Source organism: Bubalus kerabau, chromosome 2 (assembly GCF_029407905.1).
Source record: "Bubalus kerabau isolate K-KA32 ecotype Philippines breed swamp buffalo chromosome 2, PCC_UOA_SB_1v2, whole genome shotgun sequence".
NCBI lineage: Eukaryota > Metazoa > Chordata > Mammalia > Artiodactyla > Bovidae > Bubalus > Bubalus kerabau.
In genome coordinates this window covers 184,281,529-184,297,795 of record NC_073625.1, presented here as the reverse complement: position 1 = coordinate 184,297,795, position 16,267 = coordinate 184,281,529, and positions in this window count along the sequence as shown.

The window sequence follows — 16,267 nt, the reverse complement described above, 5'->3', positions numbered from 1 at the left end:
AACAACCTAATGCGCTGGGAAAGGGTGAGAGGTGGGAGGAAGGTTCAAGAGAGAGGGGACATATGTACACCTATGGCTAATTCATGTTGATGTATGACAGAAATGAAACCAATATTGTAACACAATCATAAATCAATTAAAATAAATAAATATAATTATAAAAAAGAAAGCTGGTACATATGATTTTGATATCTTCAAATTTTAGAAGCAAAGAAAGAAATCACAAAGCAAATTCAGAGTTTGCTTTTATAATTTTAAACCTCCAGATGCAAAAAGAAAGAAAAAAAATTAAAGCAAATAATTTGGAAAATATTTGTAACAGATAAAGTCTTCTTTTTAATAAGAGTTCAGAAAAGGTGATTAGGATAATAAAAATATACTAATGGAAAAAAATGGTATTAAAGTACTTTTCCAAAAAGAAGAAATACAATGACCAAGAAATATACAGAAAACATCTAGCCACTTTATAATAATCAAACGGTTGCAATTTTAAAACTGAAGAAAAAGTTTTTTAATCTATCCAACTACAAATTTTGAAAAGATAATACTGTAGACAAAGATTGGGGAGATGAGATTTACATATAGATTGGGAGGAAAAATAAATTTATATCACCTTTGTTAAGGATATTTTCTGTGTGCATAAAAAGTCTGTGATCCAACTATTCTAACTTTAAAATTTTTCTGTAAAATGATCTGAGATGTAAACACCGATAAACATCCACCAATAGAGGAATTAGGATTAAATAATGATTTATCCACTTATTGTGAAGCTATTAAAAAGCCCCTAATTGAAGAATATTTAATGAAATTAGAAAGTGCTTAGGTTATTGCCAGTCCAGGTTCGATGCACGATACTGGATGCTTGGGGCTGGTGCACTGGGACGACCCAGAGGGATGGAATGGGGAGGGAGGAGGGAGGAGGGTTCAGGATGGGGAACACATGTATACCTGTGGCGGATTCATTTTGATATTTGGCAAATCTAATACAGTTATGTAAAGTTTAAAAATAAAATAAAATAAAAAAAAATAGTTAGAAAAAAAAAAAAAAGAAAGTGCTTAGGTTATAATGTTAAGTTGAAAAAAGTCACAGACAACATTGTAAGTCTAAATTCACTTACAAATATATTTATTTACATACATACATATACATACTAGATGCATAGAAGTTAGTAGTGATTATGTCAGGAGGGTGGAATGGTAATGACGGATTTCCTTATTCATTTCTTTCTCTGTTTTCAAAACTTTTACACTTTGTGCATTTCAGATAACTCAACACACATACACTTTAAAATAGGAAGCTAATAACAGAGGAAGTTAAATATGCTCCTGCTCTTTCACCAGCCACCCATCTTCAGCTACTCACTCTAGATTCTTGAAGAAATGACACCTTCACCTTCTCAGCATCTTTAGTCAAAACACTTGAGATGACTGTCCAGAGCTGAGAGTGTGCAGATTGTTATGGAGTGTAACAGAAATAGCTTTGGAGTTGTACAAGTTTGAATGTGAATCTCAGGCCAGGCAATTACAAGCTGTGTCTCTTGGTCAACTCCCTTATATGTATTTTATGAGACTATACTTTCCTCCTTCACAAAGCAAGGTTACTTGGTTATAAATATATACCCAATATTAATGTGACAAGAACAGGATGGGAATAACTGTTCAACTGGTTCAAAGCACTAACTCAGGAGTCAGGCTGCTTCAGTTCAAATCCCAGTTTGGTTACCTGCTAACTGTGATATCAGGCCAAGTTATTTAACCTGTATGAGATGTGGTGGCTGCCTATTTAATGGGAGATAATAAGAGTGTCCACTTTACAGGGTTTTAGGAGAAGCATATGGGTTAAAAACTGGAAATAGAACTGCCTTATGATCCAGCAATCCCACTGCTGGGCATACACACTGAGGAAACCAGAAGGGAAAGAGACACATGTACCCCAATGTTCATCGCAGCACTGTTTATAATAGCCAGGACATGGAAGCAACCTAGATGTCCATCAGCAGATGAATGGATAAGCAAGCTGTGGTACATATACACAATGGAGTATTACTCAGCCATTAAAAAGAACACATTTGAATCAGTTCTAATGAGGTGGATGAAACTGGAGCCTATTATACAGAGTGAAGTAAGCCAGAAAGAAAAACACCAATACAGTATACTAATGCATATATATGGAATTTAGAAAGATGGTAACAATAACCCTGTGTACGAGACAGCAAAAGAGACACTGATGTATAGAACAGTCTTATGGACTCTGTGGGAGAGGGAGAGGGTGGGAAGATTTGGGAGAATGGCATTGAAACATGTAAAATATCATGTATGAAAAGAGTTGCCAGTCTAGGTTCAATGCATGATACTGGATGCTTGGGGCTAGTGCACTGAGATGACCCAGAGGGATGGTATGGGGAGGGAGGAGGGAGGAGGGTTCAGGATGGGGAACACATGTATACCTGTGGCAGATTCATTTTGATATTTGGCAAAACTAATACAATTTTGTAAAGTTTAAAAATAAAATAAAATTTAAAATAAATAAATAAATAAATTTTAGATCTAAAAAAAAAAAAAAAAAGAAAGAAAGAAACACTTAGATCCATCCTGGTACATGGTACACACTAAGCCCATGCTTTCCACAATAATTCAATGAAGCATTGGGTATAAAACATGATTAAAGAGATGCAATTCAGTTAACCCAGAATCTGAATATCTACTATGTGCCAAGTCCTTCTAAGGAATCCACGATAGCAGAATATATAACCTCTGCTTTTGGGAAAGTAATGATTTTGAGAAGGCAATGGCACCCCACTCCAGTACTCTTGCCTGGAAAATCCCATGGATGGAAGAGCCTGGTAGGCGGCAGTCCATGGGGTCGCTGAGGGTCGGACACGACTGAGCGGCTTCATTTTCACTTTTCACTTTCACGCATTGGGGAAGGAAATGGCAACCCACTCCAGTGTTCTTGCCTGGAGAATCCCAGGGACGGGGGAGCCTGGTGGGCTGCCATCTATGGGGTCGCACAGAGTCGGACACGACTGAAGCAACTTAGCACCAGCAGCTTTTGGGAAAGTAATGATTTTGAGAAGGAGGGACGTATAGAAAGAAAAAAATTTCCTGAATAGAATAAAGTAAATCAGGTGGGAGTCTTTACAGGGCACTCTAGGAGCACAGAAAGGGGCTTTTCATCCGTCTAGTCTAGGAGTTCAGAGAAGGAAGTGATGCTGATCATGATGCACACAATAGGTATCTCACCCACGTCCATTTCTTCCTCTATTCCACTCTGCTAATCATCTCCCCTTGTCAATCCTATGAGGAGACTAGGTAATAAGAAACAGGAGAGGGAATGAGGAGCAGACATGCTTGCTTTTCTTCCAGTTCACTTTCCCATGCCCACTGTAGGTAACTGGTAGTTCACTACAAATTTGCCCTCGCTTTTGACATGCATTTGCCATTTCCAGGCTGTTTCTCCTGCTCTTGCAGTTCTGTACTTCCCCTCCGTGGGTTGGGTTGACCTTTAGTGAAAGGCTATGCTAACCCTTCTGCTCACAAAGCAGTAAATACCCATGTCTTGCTGTCACAGAGTTTTAGGAACACAGAACGTCTGAAAATTAACTAAACTGCTTAGTCAATATCCAACATCCCCAGGGGTACTTCTTTATTCTTCAGGCCAAACAGGACCTGTCTGGATACTCCCTACACCAAAACAGCTGATTTTGTTTTCCAGTCACTCCATGCCTGCCCCTAATTTGCACCTTTCTTAGGAGTCTAATTAAGAAATTCAAATCTCTCCAGTTCAGGTCAAGAATGGGCCAAACCTGGGGCGAGCTCTTTGGAAAGGCCAGCAGCTCCCTCTGGCTAGAAATCCTGTCCTTCTTCTCTCCACCATGCTGATTCCTTATGTCTGCTGAATCAACTATGGCATCACCCCTTCTGAAACACATTCTCTGACTCTGCTTCCTGGCTCAGTTAGGTACCATCAGCAACAGCACCAGTCCCACCAGTAACATTTATAATTCTCTTTCCCACTTTAAAGTGGGAAATTTTGTAAGTGTGGCACTGTAATCCAGTGCCAGTATGGTGGTGACATGGCATGTAACAGGTGTCCAATCAGTATTTGATGAGTGAATAATAAATGAGTGAATGAAAAAGCGAAATTTTCATACAAATCAGGTATACAACTTAATGTAAGATAAAAGAGCAAATCCAAAAAGGCAGAAATGCATCCTTACAGACTCCTGCTAGGACTCTCAGGGCTTCACAGAGGGCCACCTTAGTCATGTAAAGCTGAACATATAGCTTATTTCCCTCAATAAAAGGCCTTTAAACTCTTTCTTGTTTTATATTTTACCACATAAGGAATACATGATTGTTACAGGCTTTGCTAATGCAGAAAAATAAAATAAAGAGCCCAGCCACTGATAATACTTTTAAAATGAAATTCTTTCCAAGACCTGAATGCTAGGAGGTATCTCACATGGGACTAAATGGCAGTACAGAGCAAACAAAATTCTCGGTCAGAATTATACAGAAACTAAGGTGAAATTTCTCATATGCTGAATTCTCTCTCAGAAAACACCAATAAAATACAACTCACTGATGGTAAAGATTTGAGGTGCTAAATATTTTTTAAAATACATGTTTTCATAGTGGTGAAGGACACACAACAGTGTGAATGTACTTAATATCACAGAATTGTGCATTTGAAGATACTTAAAATGATAAACTTTATGTTATGTATATTGTCTGTCTGTCTATATCTCCCCAGTGGTCACTTTGAAATTGTCCTGAACTAAGACTGCAGCACCAAGGCTCAATGACCCGAGAATGGCCATTTAAAATGAGGATTTGTAGGGAGAAAGGGGTAGTTAGGGAGTATAGAATGGACATGTACACACTGCTATATCTAAAACAGATAAGCAACAAGGACATACTGTGTAGAACAGAGAACTCAGCTCAATGTCATGTGGCAGCCTGGATGGGAGGGGAGTTGGGGGAGAATGGATACATGTATATGTATGGCTAAGTCCCTTTGCTGTCCAACTGAAATTACCACAGCGTTGTTAACTGGCTATACTCCCATAAAATAAAAACTTAAAAAAAATTGAATGAAGAGTTGTGTCCTTGGCATCAGAAGAACCTAAACAGCCTGTATGAAGATCTATCACATGCTCTGAGAGTCATCTTCTATCTTTGTGCTTAAATTTCCCCTTAAAAGAAGTTTGAAAAACCATGAATCCACTAAAACACTTCTAAGCTGGCACCTGAAATACTTCATCACCAGCTTTCATAACAAATAGCATTCAGAGTATTTTGATACACTGCCATCTTAAAACTGCTTGAACTCTCAAGAGTAGAAATTTGATGCCATGGTGACTTAATGTTACTATCTATTGAAAAATACATGGACAAGTTCTTCATTAAATTTTACAAAGTTCCTTGGGTCCCTTCAAATTTATTTTCCATTTCATTTTCCTCATAGAATTTTATTTCATGAAATATAATTTTATGTGTTAAATTGTTTTATTCATTGGTCTCTAATACCTTTTTGTGGCAAAAATATGTCTATAAATGTACCTTTTTAAAAAGGTTTCTGTAACCCTAAGTGTTAAAGATTTTAATTTGGATTGAGTTATCATTATGATTATCAGTTCAGTTACTCAGTTATGTCTGGATCTTTGTGACCCCACGGACTGCAGCATGCCAGGCTTCCCTATCCATCACCAACTCCCAAAGCTTGCTCAAACTCATGTTCATCCAGTCGGTGATGTCATCCAACCATCTCATCCTCTGTCATCCCCTTCTCCTCCTGCCCTCAATCTTTCCCAGCATCAGGGTCTTTTCAAATGAGTCAGCTCTTCGCATCAGGTGGCCAACATATTGGAGTTTCAGCTTCAGCATCAGTCCTTCCAGTGAATATTCAGGGTTGATTTTCCTTAAGGTTGACTGATTTGATCTCCTTGTACTCCAAGGGACTCTCAAGAGTCTTCACCAACACCACACTTCAAAAGCATCAATTCTTCAGCGCTCAACTTTCTTTATAGTCCAACTCTCACATCCATACATGACTACTGGAAAAACCATAGCTTTGACTAGGTGGATCTTTGTTGACAAAGTAATGTCTCTACTTTTTAATATGCTGTCTAGGTTGATCATAGCTTTCCTCCAAGGAGGAAGTGTCTTTTAATTTCATGGTTGCCGTCACCATCTATAGTGTTTTTGGAACCCTCAAAAGTAAAGTTTCTCACTGCTTCCATTGTTTCCCCATCTATCTGCCATGAAATGATGGGCAGATTTCATGACCATAGTTATCTGAATGTTGAGATTGAAGCCAACATTTTTACTCTCCTCTTTCACTTTAATCAAGAGGCTCTTTAGTTCTTCTTCACTTTCTGTCATCTGCCATGACGTAGTGTCATCTGTGTATCTGAGATTATTGATATTTCTACCAGCAATCTTGATTCCAGCTTGTGCTTCATCCAGTTCAGCAATTCGCATGATGCACTATGCATATAAATTAAATAAGCAGGATGAAAATATACAGCCTTGATGTACTCCCTTAGCTATTTGGAATGAGTCTGTTGTTCCATATCCAGTTCTAACTGCAGCCTCTTGACCTGCATGTGCTTGCCTGGTGACTCAGAGGTTAAAGCGTCTGTCTGCAATGTGGGAGACCTGGGTTTGATCCCTGGGTTGGGAAGAGTCTCTAGAGAAGGAAATGGCAACCCACTCCAGTACTCTTGCTTGGAAAATCCCAGGGACAGAGGAGCCTGGTACGCTAAAGCCCATGGGGTCTCAAAGAGTCGGACATGCCTGAGCGATTTCTCTTTCTTTATTGACCTGCACACAGATTTGTCAGGAGGCAGGTAAGGTGGTCTGGAATTCCCACCTCTTTCAGAATTTTCCACAGTTTATTGTGATCCAAATAGTCAAAGGCTTTGGCATAGTCAATGAGGCAGAAGTAGAAGTTTTTCTGGAACTCTCTTGCTTTTTTGATGATCCAACAGATGTTTGCAGTTTGATCTCTGGTTCCTCTGCCTTTTCTAAATCCAGTTTGAACATCTGGAAGTTCAGGGTTCACGTACTGTTGAAGCCTGGCTTGGAGAATTTTCAGCATTACTTTGCTAGTGTGTGAGATGAGTGCAATTGTGCAGTAGTTTGAGTATTCTTTGGCATTACCTTTCTTTGGGATGTGAATGAAAACTGACCTTTTCTAGACCTTTTCCAGTCATTTTTGTATAGTTCTTCTGTGTATTCCTGCCACCTCTTCTTATATCTTCTGCTTCTGTTAAGTCCATAATGTTTCTGTCCTTTATTGCATCCATCTTTCCATGAAATGTTTCCTTGGTATCTCTAATTATCTTGAGAAGTCCTCTAATCTTCCCATTCTATTGTTTTCCTCTATTTCTTTGGATTGATCACTTAGGAAGGCTTTCTTATCACTCCTTGCTATTCTTTGGAACTCTGTATTCAAATGGGTATATCTTTCCTTTTCCCCTTTGCCTTTAGCTTCTCTTCTTTTCTCAGATATTTGTAAGGCTTCCTGAGGCAACCATTTTGCCTTTTGCATTTCTTTTTCTTGGGGATGGTCTTGATCACTGCCTCCTGTAGAATGTCACGAACTTCCGTTCATAATTCTTCAGGCACTCTGTCCATCAGATCTAACCCCCTGAATCTACTTGTCACTTCCTCTGTATAATCATAAGGGACTCGATTTAGGTCACAACTGAATGGTCTAGTGGCTTTCCATACTTTCTTCAATTTAAGTCTGAATTTTGCAAAAAGGTGCTCATGATCTGAGCCATAGTCAGCTCCCAATATTGTTTTTACTAACTGTATAGAGCTTCTCCATCTTTGGCTGCAAAGAATATAACCAATATGATTTTGGCCAAAGATGGGCTCAATAAAGGTCAATAATGGTATTGGCCTAATAGAAGCAGAAGATATTAAGAAGAGATGGCAAGAATACATAGAAGAGCCATACAAAAAAATCTTCACAACCCAGATAATCACGATGGTGTGATCACTCACCTAGAGCCAGACATCCTGGAATGTGAAGTCAAGTGGGCCTTAGGAAGCCTCACTATGAACAAAGCTAGTGGAGGTGATGGAATTCCAGTTGAGCTGTTTCAAGTCCTAAAAGATGATGCTGTGAAAGTGCTGCACTCAAAATGCCAGCAAATTTGGAAAACTCAGCAGTGGCCACAGGACTGGAAAACATTAGTTTTCATTCCAATCTCATAGAAAGGCAATGCCAAAGAATGCTCAAACTACTGCACAATTGCACTCATCTCACATGCTAGTAATGTAAAGCTCAAAATTCTCCAAGCCAGGCTTCAGTAATACATGAACTGTGAACTTCCAGATATTCAAACTGGATTTAGAAAAGGCAGAGGAACCAGAGATCAAATTGCCAACATCTGCTGGATCATGGAAAAAGCAAGAGAGTTCCAGAAAAACATCTATTTCTGCTTTATTGACTATGCGAAAGCCCTTAACTGTGTGGATCACAATAAACTGTGGAAAATTCTGAAAGAGATGGGAATACCATACCACTTGACCTGCCTCTTGAGGAATCTTTATGCAGGTCAAGAGGCAACAGTTAGAACTGGACATGGAACAACATGGACGTGAACTGTCCCTATTTGGAATAGATTGGTTCCAATAGGAAAAGTAGTATGTCATGGTTGTATATTGTCACCCTGCTTATTTAACTTATATGCAGAGTACATCATGAGAAACGCTAGGCTGGATGAAGCACAAACTGGAATCAAGATTGCCTGGAGAAATATCAATAACCTCAGATATGCAGATGACACAACCCTTATGGCAGAAAGTGAAGAGGAACTAAAGAGCCTCTTGATGAAAGTAAAAGAGGAGAGTAAAAAAGTTGGCTTGAAGCTCAACATTCAGAAAACTAAGATCATGGCATCTGGCCCCATAACTTCATGGCAAGTAGATGGGGAAACAGTGGCAGACTTTACTTTTTGGGGCTTCCAAATCACTGCAGATGTTAACTGCAGCCATGAAATTAAAAGACGCTTGCTCCTTGGAAGGAATGTTATGACCAACCTAGACAGCATATTAAAAAGCATTACTTTGCCAACAAAGGTCAGTCTAGTCAAGGCTATGGTTTTCCAGTAGTCACATATGGATGTGAGAGTTGGAGTATAAAGAAAGTTTCGTGTTGAAGAATTCATGCTTTTGAACTGTGGTGTTGGAGAAGACTCTGAGCGCTCCTTGGACCATAAGGAGATCCAACCAGTCCATCATAAAGGAGATCAGTCCTGAGTGTTCATTGGAAGGACTGATGTTGAAGGTGAAACTCCAATATTTTGGCCACCTGATGAGAAGAGCTGACTCATTTGAAAAGACCCTGATGCTGGGAAAGATTGAACGCAGGAGGAGAAGAGGACAACAGAGGATGAGATGGTTGGATGGCATCACCGACTCAATGGACATGGGTTTGAGTAAACTCTGGGAGTTGGTGATGGACAGGGAGGCCTGGCATGCTGCAGTCCATGGGGTTTCAAAGAGTCGGATATGACTGTGTGACTGAACTGAAATGAACTGATTTTTGTCTTGACCATCTGGTGATGTCCATGTGTAGAGTCTTCTCTTGTTTTGTTGGAAGAGACTGTTGCCTATGACCAGTGCATTCTCTTGGCAAAACTCTGTTAGCCTTTGAGCTGCTTCATTTTGTACTCCTAGGCCAAACTTGCCTGTTAGTAGAAGTATCTCTTGACTTCCTGCTATTGCATCCCAGTTTCCAATGATAAAAAGGACAACGTTTTTTTTGGTGTTAGTTCCAGAAGGTCTTGTAGGTCTTCATAGACCTGTTCAACTTCAGCTTATTCAGCATTACTGGTTGGGGTATAGACTTGGATTACTGTGATATTGAATGGTTTGCCTTGGAAACAAACAGAGATCATTCTGTCATTTTTGAGATTGCACCCAAGTACTGCATTTCAGACTCTTTTGTTGACTATAAGGACTGCTCCGTCTTCGAAGGGATTCTTGTCTATAGTAGTAGATATAATGATCATCTGAGTCAAATTCACTGTTTCCAGTCCATTTTAGTTCACTGATTCCTAAAATATTGATGTTCACTCTTGCCATCTCCTGTTTGACCACTTCTAATTTACCTTGATTCATGGATCTAACGTTTCAGGTTCCTATGCAATATTGTTCTTAATAGCATTGGACTTACTTCTATCACTAGTCACATCCACAACTTGGTGTTCTTTTTGCTTTGGCTCGGTCTCTTCATTCTTTCTGGCGTTATTTCTCCACTCTTCTCCCATAGCATTTTGGGCACCTACTGACTAGGGGAGTTCATCTTTCAGTTCATCATATCTTTTTGCTTTTCATACTGTTCATGAGGTTCTCAAGGCAAGAACACTGTAGTTGTTTGCCATTCCTTTCTCCAGTGGACCACATTTTATCAGAACTCTTCACCATGACCCATTCATCATGTAGCGCCACGTGTGGCCCTACATGGCATGGCTCACAGTTTCATTGAGTTAGACAAAGCTGTGGTCCATGTGATCAGTTTGATTAATTTTCTGTGATTGTGGTTTTCATTCTGTCTGCCCTCTGACAGATAAGGATAAGAGAATAACGAATATAGCATTGATCATTACAATGAAATATATCACAAATTTTGATTAATAATTATTAGTTAAAATTATAATTCAAAATGCATTTCTTAGTAAGATGAATGATAATTACTTCATTATAAAAGAATAAATATAACCAATCTCTAGCATAAATCAGATTCCACCTCCATTGCATTCCTTTTTATTTTTATAAATGTTTAGAACTGAGCATATGCCAACATACGCTGTATCATAGAAAAAGCAAGACAATTGCAATAAAACTACTTCTGCTTCATTGACTATGCTAAAGCCTTTGACTGTGTGGATCACAACAAACTGTGGAATATTCTTTGTGAGATGAGAACACCAGACCACAATACCTGCCTCCTGAGAAACCTGTATGCAGGACAAGAAGTAACAAGGGCATTGAACAATGGACTGTTTCAAAATTGGGAAAGGAGTACTTCAAAGCTGTATACTGTCACTCTGCTGATTTAACTTATATGCACTGCACAATGCATCATGCAAAATTCTGGGCTTGATGAATCACAAGCAGGAATCAAGACTGCCAGGAGAAATAGCAACAATCTCAGATATGCATATGATACCACTTGAATGGCAGAAAGTAAAGAGGAACTAAAAAGTATCTTATTGAAGGTGAAGGAGGAGAGTGAAAAAGCTGGCTTAAAATTCAACATTCAAAAAATGAAGATCATGCTATCTGGTCCTATCACTTCATGGCAAAGAAATGGGGAAAATGTAAAACAGTGTCAGATTTTATTTCCCTAGGCTCCAAAATCAATGTGGATGGTGGCTGTAGCTATGACCTTAAAAGACATTTGCTTCTTGGAAGAATAGCTATGACAAACCTAGACAGCATATTATAAAGCAGAGACATTACCTTGCCAACAAAGGCCCATGTAGTCAAAGCTATGGCTTTTCCAGTAGTCAGGTATGGATTTTGAGAATTAGATTATAAAGAAGGCTAAGCACTGAGGAATTGATACTTTCAAACTGTGGTGTTGGAGAAGACTCTTGAGAGTCCCTTGGACTGCAAGGAGATCAAACCAGTCAATCAGAAAGGAAATCAACCCTGGATATTCATTGGAAGGACTGATGCTGAAGCTGAAGCTCCAATACTTTGATCACCTGCTGCAAAGAGCTGGTTACTGGAAAAGACTCTGATGGTGGGAAAGATTGAGGGCAAGAGGAGAAGTGGGCAGCAGAGGATGAGATGGCTGGATGGCTTCACTGACTCAATGGAAGTGAATTTGAGCAAACTCCAGGATATAGTGAAGAGCAGGGAAGCTTGGCATGCTGAAGTTCATGGGATCGCAAAGAATCAGATATGACTTAGTGACTGAACAACAACTAGAACTGAAAGTTTTTTTTCTTGTAAATAAACAGACATGAATGAGTTTTGTAATAGAAATGGCCATTTAATTTTTGTACACCTTTCAAGTTGTATCTCAAAATCACAAAGTGATTTATCATCAAAATTATTTTTAATGATCTAGCAGCTGACACGGAGAAGGCAATGGCACCCCACTCCAATACTCTTGCCTGGAAAATCCCATGGACGGAGGAGCCTGGTGGGCTGCAGTCCATGGGGTCGCTAAGAGTTGGGCACGACTGAGTGACTTCACTTTCACTTTTCACTTTCATGCATTGAAGAAGGAAATGGCAACCCACTCCAGTGTTCTTGCTTGGAGAATCTCAGGGATGGGGGAGCCTGATGGGCTGCTGTCTATGGGGTTGCACAGAGTCGGACATGACTGAAGCGACTTAGCAGCAGCAGCAGCAGCAGCTGACAAGTCAATTAGTCCACCTTCAATTTTGTAAAATCAAAGAATTGGAAAACCTGACTTGGAAAAAGATTTGTCAGGACTGTCCTCCTTTTTCTCAGCATCTACACTAACATTCAAATAGCCCGCTGTTTAGCATTTAGGAAGATTTTGTAAACCACTGGACAATGTGCCACTAGACAGAGTCCAGGAGCAAGTTTCTTTATTTGATAAGGTAGGAGAATGGAGAATTCCTACACAGTTCAATTCTTAGGAAGCAGTACAGATGGAACTAGAAGATCTGTAATTATGCCCTTGTACTCTTTGGAAAATCTTCATGTTTCCTTAAAGCATGTGCCTCTAGGGTCTGAAGAATATTGCTCTAAGTCAACTAATCAACAGACCATACAAGATTGGGAAAGGAGGAAAAGTACTGATGTGCTTGTGGAATGGAGAAATTCACTGTGCATGGGAAGGTACCAATCCCCTCACCCCCCACAGCCACTGGGTGCTCTGGAGCCATGCTAGAGGCAGGTTTCACCTCTCCAGGGCTGTCTGCCATCACCAAGCCATGATTCCTCAGTGATTTCGGTTGTTTTCTTTAAGAAAAGGACTTATTTTTACCATTAGGTGAACCACTTCACTGGTATTAAGGTTGTCTGAAGATACTGTTAAGATACTGGACTATAGTCACAAAACTGACAGTTGAAGCAGAATTAAAGGGAACTAGAATCTGAAAGTACCCCCTCACTTGGTAGGAGAACCACCCTGGGGTGAGGGGCAGATAAGGAACAGGACACAATGATTCATCTTCAGATAATTGTCCCTAGAATCAAGGCTGTTGTCACTGAAAAGTTTATTCCTGCCCCCACCCTCATGTCATCTCATAAGTTTCATTTCTTTCTATAGAGAAAAGCTGACCAACACAGGGCTTATTTAAAATACAACAAACTCTTCCACTTCAGATTCTTTTATTTCTTCAAGAAATATTTTAATACGAATACAAGAATTCGCTGCACAGATCCATTATTCCCAATTTTAATTCACACAAAAAAAGCACCCAGTTGCCTTAGATCCCCTAAACATTACCACACCCCCACACTCTCCACATTCGATTGCAAGGAAATCTCAACATACAGCTTGATGTACCATACAAACTCACAATTTTCTACGCATAGTCTGTATCTCTCCCGTAAATTCCTATTGTGAATCAACATGTAGTCTCAACATAACACTCCAGGATGGAAGTTTTTATTCCACTTCTCATCCTCCAAAAGACGTGCTTCTCCTCAGGGTGTCCTATTTCTGTAAATGGCACCACAATGCATTGAATTCCTAAAAAATCTGTTGGCCATTCATCTTTTTCATACTCCCAAATCCAATTCATCAGTACACATATATCTTACAAAATGTGTAGGACAAACCTCCATGCTTCCTCTCTCCATTCAACTCTCCCTCTGATAGACTAAGGTTCCACAGATATTGGCAATGGACTTCTAAGAGTTTCTCTCATTCTTGCCTCTTTTAATTAATTCTCTACACAGGAGCAAGAATGACATTTTGAATATGGAAATCATATCATGTCATTTCCCTGCTTAAAATCCTTCATGATTTTTAAAAATTGTTCCTCAAATAAAATCCAAACTTTTAGAAGAACCTATAAGGCTCCTCATCAGTGATTTTTCACCTGTGATTTTAATCACCTGGAGACATAAAATAACCACAAGAGCAGGAACAGCCACAACAATGAAAACAAGAATCAAACAGCAATGCCCCATCCTAGACTACCTAAATGGGAATCAATGCAGGTCGAGTGACTACATTTTTGATACACAGTGATTGATAATAACCACTGTCCAACATGATAAGATTTCTGTCTCCTGCTCTGACCATTTCTACCATCACGGCCTCTCTCACTAACCAAAATCCAAGCATACTGATTTAAATATCTTTTTGAATGGACCAAATCTGTGCTTGCCCCAGGATCTTTGCACTAGCTGTTTCCTCTCTCTGGAATGCTTTATTCCCAGATTTTCATATTGGCTGGTTCCAGGTCACCATTTAGTTCTTTGCTCAAATATCACCTCTTCAAAGAAGAGAGTCACAGAGAAGTGGGCAATAGACTTGTAAACTTCCATGTCTGTGTACATGAGATCAAAGTCCTTTATCAGGATTTGCCTGTGTGCATGCCCCATTGACTGCTGTCTCATGTGTCCTGTTTCCATGAGCTCATTGCCATGGGCTGCCTTTCTGTTTCCTTGCCTATGGTACACAGACTTCCTGAGATGCCATCAGGATTATCACTAGGAAGCTACTTTTTCAAAGATGCAGTTGACTGGGGTGTAAATCTCTCAGGAGTGGAATGAGCTTCAACTTAGATGCCCAAGCACAATTTGGCTATAAAGGGATATACCTGTCATACACCACTTTCAGTATCTTAAAAGGACTTACACTGATTAAGAGCATGACATCTTTCAAAGAAATCATATAGATGTTCTTCCTAACGGAATCATGAAAACCTCAGAGGAAGGCTGGTACCAAATTTTCTGCACCCAAATTTGTACTGTCCAAGGTTACTTGAATCAAAGCCATTTTGTGAGACAACTTCTGCCACATTTTGGATGAAGTCAGGTGTCCCAACCCTGACTATTTAGACACATTCATCTATTCTGGACCTGCTCCCTCAGGTCAAGAACATGAACTACCCCATGGCTTTCTGCTGAAAGACATGTTTCCCAAGCTTCATTCCTGAAGTCTTTGGAGGAAGGCTGGAAAGCAACTATTTTTTAAGTCAGTTCATTGCCACACATCCAACTGCCCCTTCCTCTCCTGCTCCCCACCTTTATCCCCAGACCCTCCATCAGTACATGTGTTTAACCTCATCTGCTGCTCTCTAGGGAGAATGCATTCACCCACAAGTCTCCCAAGGTACTTCTGTTTCTGGCACAAAAAGCTGAAAATATCAAATGAACAGAAACCTCCCACTCACAGAACATCAGTGTCATTGCAATTCAGAGGTAGACCTTAGGAGTCTTCCTCTTCAAGCCACTGCTTTGTTGTTAGAATAATACACATATATTCTTTTCCTCTGATGATGCTGGGCAAGTTTAACTTTCTTTGAAAAAGTAACAGCTCTGTGCCTCCAACCAGAATACTGATCTTTCTTTGGAGAGGGGTCTGAATGGTTTCACTGACCAGATGACACTGGTCAGTGCCAGCCTCTGACAGGTGTTTACTTAGGTTTCATTCACTCCACACTATGATTACACTCTGCAGATCACAGTGGCTCTGGTTTTATTAAGCAACAGAAATTTGAATTCTGGATTGAAATGCTGGCCACATCAACAGCATCTTCTTGTCATTCTCATTTGTCAAGGATAGTTGGGCTGAAAGTAGGATACTTCAGACCCCTCATCATTTGCAATGGCCTGCTTTCTTGGATTTAGTATTTCCAAAGCAAGTATCCCCAAACTGGCAAAGGGAGGGATCTGAGGAGGGTAACACAGGACACATTCAACTCACTGTGCATCTGCCCATGATATCTCAAGCATGAATGAACCATGATGTAGCTAACTTCATGCAAGTGGCTAATCAAGACTGTTTCGTTTACCCTATCACAGGGATTCCTCCCAAAGTGTAGGAAAGGTTAGATTGCACTACAAACTTTCCAAATGAACACACTAGAGGGGTCCAACTATCAGAACATCTATTATTTGTTTTTGTTTTATTCTATAGAAAACAGGACCATGGAAACAAAGAGGCTCTATTACATACCTTCCAAACTTTAGAGTCTATAGATAGTGGGGTAAGTATTTTACTTATATTAGGAATAGCAGTATTTGTGTCAGTGATGTTCTGAGATAGACTAACTGCCCTGTTCAGACACAGCACATCAAT